We start from the raw sequence: 5828 nt of genomic DNA, 5'->3' as shown, positions 1-5828 counted from the left end.
TGGTGTATGCTATTTGCTGATGATATAGTCCTGATTGACGAGACGCGAGGTGGAGTTAATACTAAGTTGGAAGTTTGGAGACAAATGCTGGAGTCTAAAGGTTTCAAGTTGAGTAGGTCAAAAACTGAATACTTGGAGTGCAAGTTCAGTGAGGGGATGCATGAAGAAGAAGTGGAAGTGAGGATTGATACTCAGATTATCCCTAAAAGAGATAATTTTAAGTATCTTGGGTCTATTATTCAAGAAAACGGGGAGATTGACGAGGATGTTACTCATCGTATTGGAGCGGGGTGGATGAGATGGAGGCTCGCCTCGGCGGTTTTGTGTGATAAGAATGTGTTACCTGGACTTAAGGGCAAGTTCTATAGAGTGGTGGTTATACCATCTATGTTGTATGGAGCCGAGTGTTGGCCCGTCAAGAAGTCCCATGTCCAAAAGATAAAAGTAGCGGAAATGAGGATGTTGAGATAGATGTGTGGGCATACTAGGAAAGACAGGATTAGGAATGAGGTTATTAGCGACAAGGTAGGAGTGGCATCTGTGGAGGACAAGTTGCGGGAATCAAGGCTGAGATGGTTCGGGTATGTGAAGAGGAGAGACATAGATGCTCCGGTGAGGAAGTGTGGAGGTTGTCCATGGCGGGTCTGATGAAGGGAAGGGGTAGGCCTAAGAAGTATTGGGGAGAGATAATTAGGCAGGACATGTCATTGCTTCGGCTTACCGAGGACATGACCCATGATAGGAAGGTGTGGAGGTCGAGGATTAGGGTTGTAGGTTGAAAGATAGTAGTGTGTTCCATCTAGGCCATTCACTAGTACTAGGACTATTTTTGTAATTTTCTATTTATGGTTCTTTATTATGCATGCCGTGACATTCACGCCTGTTACGATGTTACATTATTGCTAATATTCTCTGCTACTTGGTTACTTTATCTTCATTGTTCCTTGAGCCGAGGGTCTATCGAAAACTGCCTCTCTATCTCCATGAGGTAGGGGTAAGGTCTGCGTACACATTACACTCTCCAGACCCCATTTATGGGATCAAACTGGATTTATTGTTGTTGTTGTTATAAGACCTAGCTAAAAAATCCGGTTAAAAAGAAAAAGAAATCAGTATAGATACAACATTAGGGAAAATAACAACAAGATTCTAGAGAAATACAGTGAGCTGAGTAGCATATGTAGACTAAGCTCTCTTCAAAATTCCAGGACCCCTATAAATTTTGTTAAACTCTCAAAATATATAACAAGATAATAAAATTATGATAAATGTCAGGTGGCTCCCGGAGTTCCCCAAACACTTCAGTAGGCATTAATAATTAATACCCTTTCAAATTAAGGGCATTTTTTACATCCCAATGAAGTGATTCAGGAGAACTCTAGGGGAAACCTGACTCTTGTAATTTATCTTCCATTCCTGGTTGATAGGAAATGGATATGTTGCTCTATGGATTCGAACCTATTTATAGATCAAGAAGCCAAAGAATATAATTCATGTGGCAAACAAGGGTAGTTTTGACATAGTAATATTTTTTATAACAAGAAAACAAGGGAAATAGGATTTTGGATTGAATGTGGTCACAATTGTGGGTTGAATGCAAGAAATGGAATCATATTTTTGTAACAATTGACCACAAATATCTCTACCTTTTGCTACATTGCTGTATAAGTTTCTGTTTCGGACCAAGTCTATAGGCAGTACGTAGTATGCAGAAAGCTTTTGTAAAATCTAACATAGCTTGCAATCTTTCAATTGGTGAAGATAAAATTTTTAAATTTATTCCAAGGATAATGAAGAAGAATTTTAGTACCTTTTTGCGGCTGGAAAAAGTGCACGGTAGATAAATTAGAGAAAAGCAAAATGATCAAAACTTTATTGCTTTGATTCTCATCTTTCATCTAGCCTGCAAATTGGCCTAAATTCAAAAATGCCGATCTTTTCCATTCATTTCTTTTACCTTTTGTTTTCTTTTATTGTAACCTTAGTTTTGCGAATAAATAGGAATTATACAGACTGACAATGCAAACTGGTTTAGTTTATAAAATTTCTTGTCGTACGACGTACGTCCCAGCCAACTGATTTATTTCTCTTGAATAAAATGGTGGTAATTAACTTGCAAGTCCTACGATTGGCAAAGGCGAAGCCAGGATTTCAACTATACGGATTTCAGATGATTTCAAAACGATGACTTTGAGTGTTAATAACTGGGTTCTAAATATAAAATGTATATATATTTATTGAATTTCTTGACACAAATACTTGTTTGAGTAAAGACTATTGGGTTCCGCCGAACCTGGACTTCTACCTCCACTCCCAATGATTGGACTTTGTAATTAAGCTCCAGTCTATTCCCAGAAGTATTATTGTTTGCTGGGAAACTCCTAAATCAGGTACTATCAAGCTCAATACAGATGGAAGTTATAATGCTAACTCTGGAAAAGCAGGATTAGGTGGGATCCTAAGTGATGACAAGGGCAATCTAATCATGGCATTCTTGTATATGGTGAAATATGATATGACACGTGGTCGTCTAAAGGGAGGACACGTGGAAACCAAGACAGGGATGGCCGAAGACCGAACACAGTCATTTCGCTTGTCTCCGGAAAAAATAACATTCATAAAGGTGTGTTAAATGCTCTGCGCCCGGTAGCATTTAATAGGGAATATTCTGCAGTATTAAGAGCGACGGTCCGTTATAGAGAATTTAGCATTTATGCTCACCGTTACGTCTTTATCAATGACTCTCATAATTGACATTAAAGGAGGACACGATCCTAGGACCTCCTTCCCTAGACATAGCTATAAATAGTGAGCTCAGTGATCATTGTAAAGGACACGAATTTTCGGGCTAAACATATACTATATTATATACAAAGCTTAATACAATATTACTTTCTTTCTTTTTGATCTCATCATTACTGTGCTCGGAAATCTTGTTCCCGGAACTATCATCTCTGCTGTTTCATTTACATTTCAAGGCTAAGTATTGTACATAACATCAATTATTGTATTATTTCAGGATCAAATTAGTTAACTTGTCTAGAAATTACGTATAAATTCAACTGTACTATTTTACGGGTAAACAGTATGGCGCCCACTGTGAGGCCTAGACAGCCGTGCAATTAAATTGATCCTTTCCTTTTTTACTAACGCGATTTGATTATTTTGTCTTAGAAAAATACATAAAAAATAGAAGATAACACCGTTTACAACATGCACAACCTTGAAATTCGAGGGGATCAGCCTCATTTCGAGGATTCAATCAGTGACACCCGCAATGAGGGAAATGACGCCACGCCGATGCATGACAGGCAGAACCCTCGACAGGTTCGAGAGACAACTCCCGATGATGTTGATGAGGAGCATGTCATGGATGCGGTGAGGATCCTGCGAGAGCAATATGCAATCATTTTTGGCGATCTCACGCGGCAGGATCAGGTTATGACAAAACTGAAGCATGCGCTACCGGGGGCTTCGCATAATACAAACAGACGAGATCCAATCCCTCCCGGTGTTCCCGCAAACCAAACAACACAGAGAGTCAACAACAACACTCCCATGAGCGAAGTTGGCTCCGACGGGGCTAGGGGGAGCAGATTCGGTCTCAACACGAGAGCGACCCATTCAAGAATGAACTTTTACGGTTTATGAGGGAAATAAACACCTGTATGGACCAAATCCCGGGCGCGCCTCCAATATTGAAAGGCCCGGACTCGAAGAAGTATACTTAATTGCCTTACAAGCTAAGCGCCACAACAGAACTAATCCCGAAGCGGTTCAGAATGCCTGAAATCTAAAAGTATGACGGGACTTTAGACCCATAGGATCATATTACCACCTACACAATGGCAGTAAAACGAAATTATCTAGCTCCTCACAAAATAGAATTTGTGCTGCTAAAGAAATTTGGAGAAACTATCACGAGGGGAGCCCTAACGTAGTATTCATTATTACTCGAGCATTCCATAGATTCCTTTGAGATGCTCGCGAATTCTTTTATCAAGGCTCATGCTGGGGCCAAAAAAGTACAATCCTAGAAGGCCGACATATTCAGTATCGCACAGGGAGAATCCGAATTATTACCAGAGTTCGTTATCCGATTCCAGAAAGAAAGAATGTTGCTCCCGACTGTCCCGGATGAATGTGCAGCTAAAGCATTCACCAAAGGATTGAACCCGAGAAGCTCAGACGCTTCCCGGAAGCTGAAAGAGAGCCTGCTTGAGTTCCAAGCAACAACTTGGGCAGATGTCCATAACCGATACGAGTCAAAGATAAGTATCAAAGATGACCAGGTCAGTTACACATCATCGGCCAAAGGATGGGAGAAGAGCAGAGAAAAATTGAAGGATGACTACGATGCGGACAGACAAACTTCGAGGGGCCGATTTTTGCTCTACGAGCAAACCGAAGGCCGTGGCAGAATCTTTCGAGTAGTAAAGAAGTTCATCACTAACAGATGGACCGATGGTGGTCGAAATAATAGATCACTCTAGGACAAGGAGATGTCGGGGTCTCGGGATCCTTCTTACCCCAAGTTATCGGAATATAACTTCAACGTCAGTATAGTGAAGCTGGTGTCAGCCATGAGAAACATTAAACATGCACGATTCTGAGACCTATGAGATCCGATTCTAGCCCGAGAGATCCCAACTTATGGTGCGAGTACCTAGGGATGAACGGTCACTAGACAGGGGATTGCCGACACCTCTGAGAGGAGGTGGCAACACTATTGAAGAATGGTCACCTCAGAGAATTCTTGAGTGACCGAGCTAAGAACAATTATGGTCGTAACAGAGACAACGCGGAACTTCCAAAAGTAGAAGAAGAGCCTCCACGCTAAACGATCAATATGATCTTCGGGGGGAATGAGATTAACGGGGTCACCTTTTCGGCAGCAAAGAAGACGAAAGTATCAATAACTCATAGTAAAAGACTCCAGGGAGACGATATCACTTTCACAGAGGAGGACGCAGATGAATTGTTGTTACCACACAACGACGCACTGTTATTTCTTTAAATATGTTAGATTTTAAGATTAAACGTGCTCTGGTGGTTCCAGGAAGTTCAGCTAATATCATACAATGGAGAGTATTGGAGCAAGCTAAACTCACCAAAAGCATTATCCCGGCAACAAAGCTCCTCACTGGATTCAACCTGGTGAGCGTGACGACCTGGGGAGAGATTTTGCTGCTCATAAACGCTGAAGGGGTAATGAAAACAACTCTCTTTGAAGTAGTAGATGGTGACATGGGATACAACATTATCCTGGAAAGGCCATGGTTACACGAGATGAAAGTTGTACCCTCAACATATCACCAATTGCTGAAGTTTCCAACGCCCGAAAGAATCAAGCAAATAAGAGGTGATCAACCGGAAACAAGGGAGATGAATGCAATCTCAGTTTCCAGTAACAAAGAGAAGGAATGCACGTCATAGCAATTATAGGAACCCACACCTACTCCTGAGCTAGAAGGAGTTAGCCCGAAAGTAGAGTCGTTAGAAAAATATCAGTGCCAAGATATTTCCAAGTTCCAGAAGAGACGGATGCAACAAAGTCCACGGCAATTGGAGCAAGTTGCATTGTTCTAGGAGTTCATAGAGAGAAAATTCCATTTGGGGACAGGACTGCATCCGGAGCTCAGGTCTGGTTTTATTGAATTCCTTAAATTTAATGCAGATTATTCTGCATGGTCGGACGAGTATATGACAGGTATCCCGACGGAAATAGCCGTGCACAAGCTAAGTTTGGATCCCAACGTACCTCTGGTAAGGCAGAAGAAATGCCCTATTGCCAAGGTCAGGAATAAATGCGTGAAAGAAGAGGTAAC

Source organism: Nicotiana tomentosiformis, chromosome 10 (assembly GCF_000390325.3).
Source record: "Nicotiana tomentosiformis chromosome 10, ASM39032v3, whole genome shotgun sequence".
Classification (NCBI taxonomy): Eukaryota; Viridiplantae; Streptophyta; class Magnoliopsida; order Solanales; family Solanaceae; genus Nicotiana; species Nicotiana tomentosiformis.
Note: the sequence above shows the minus strand (reverse complement) of the source record.